We start from the raw sequence: 1,764 nt of genomic DNA, 5'->3' as shown, positions 1-1,764 counted from the left end.
GTCTTTGTTCTAGAATTCCCTGTCGGGCTGGTAGAGACTTGGCCATACCTGCATTCTGATCTGACAGATCACTATCTAGTCCTGCTCTCTCACTTTCCTTTCTTAGGTCCTATAACCCAATAAGACATGTACATCCGACTTCATTTCAAGTTCTTTTTCATGGAGGAGGCATGCCGTTCTTCATAAGGTGAAGGCAAACCCAAGCAGGCAGCTGGCAAAGATTGGTTGTTGGCTAAACAGGTGCAAGCAAAGCAGAAGAGAAGAGGAAAGGAAAAACAGGCTGAGGTGGTCAACCAAGAAACTAAGGGACACTTGCCTGCAGAAAATGGGGTCACCAAAACGAGCAGAGTCCTGCCTTTGATGATGCAGACGAGAAGAAAGCCAGTCTGATTAATACAATACACCGTGTCTGATCTGTGTCCCTTTCTCCCTTGTTGTGCAATTCGCAGGAATATTTTTGTCAACTCTTCTGTAAGTGCAAATTTTTAGTAGCTCCAGAAACATTTTTAAGGAGGGAAGACCGTCTCATCCCATTCTTTACTAAGTGTAAATGATTTTTAAGAGAGGAAATCGTTTGCTGGTTGTTTATTGTTTGGTACAATTTACGAAAGATCTGCTGAGAAATTGTCAGTTGACAAGCCTTGTTCTGAAACAACAGGAGATATTATTCTGAAGCAAAGCAGCAGCTATTTTGCTGATTGTACTCAATTTTAATTTGTTTTTGCCAAATTAGCTTCGGTGAGAAACTGAATGTTTTAAGTGCCAGCACCACTTCATCTAGAACATTACTTGTAGGTTTACTTACAGGGAGCACACCCATTCGTTCCTGCTGACACAGATTTCAAGGGGATGCTAGGAAGTGCTATTGTGACAGTGGTGAAGTTCCTTTCGGTACCTCAAAGTTGGCTGGCATCCCTCCGCATACCTCAGCCATGTCTTGAATAACAGGGGGCAACAGAAGAGTAGATAGATTACAATTACTAACAGAAAGTCTTTGCAAAGACACTTGTACTAGTAGTCTCCTCTACCACCCACACTTCTTTCCTGAGATCCTTTCTGGAGCTGATAATCGTCTCAGTCCTCCCTATGATGACAAGAAGATGAGCACCATATGCTGGGAAATGCGAAGAGAAATGAACACTGTTGCACTTCTTGGCAATAAAATAAGGCAGTTTTTTTTTAAAGCCCTGTAGATTAGTATTGAAGAATGTGTAGGAATGTAAAGGAAATAGTTGTTCTCTAAGACTTTAACATAAGTTGGCCAAAAATCCCTTATGACAGAGAGAAATATGTGTCTGATGAGGCCAGTGGCACTAGACTAAACTCAGTGATAGTGATGATTTAGGACTTAGCCTTACAGAGTTTTTAGTTCTCTGTGTAAATTGTAACACCCCCACATCCACTGGATCTGTGGTAGAAAAGATACTCTAACTCATCTCTGTCAACCTTCAAAGGAGAGCTAATCCAAAGAGGGGGGACAGAGCAGAGGGAGCACTGGTTTTATGTCTAACCTTACGGGGCAGTAGTCTGAGTTCAGTCTCCCCAAACAGAAAAGATTGTTCATTGTTTTCCTTGTAGACCTATCATATATCTGGCCATGTCCCAAAAGCTCAATTTATTCCCTAGCGGCTTAGAACCAGAGTAGAACAAAGGAGATATTTTCTCATGGTCATTCAGAGGAAATGGAATAGTTAAGGAAAAAAAAAAAAAAACAAACAGAAACTAAGATATCCTCTGTGTTTGGACTATTTTTTTTTTTTTTTA

Source organism: Ochotona princeps, chromosome 10, assembly GCF_030435755.1.
Source record: "Ochotona princeps isolate mOchPri1 chromosome 10, mOchPri1.hap1, whole genome shotgun sequence".
Taxonomy (NCBI): Eukaryota; Metazoa; Chordata; class Mammalia; order Lagomorpha; family Ochotonidae; genus Ochotona; species Ochotona princeps.
This window is presented reverse-complemented; position numbering follows the sequence as displayed.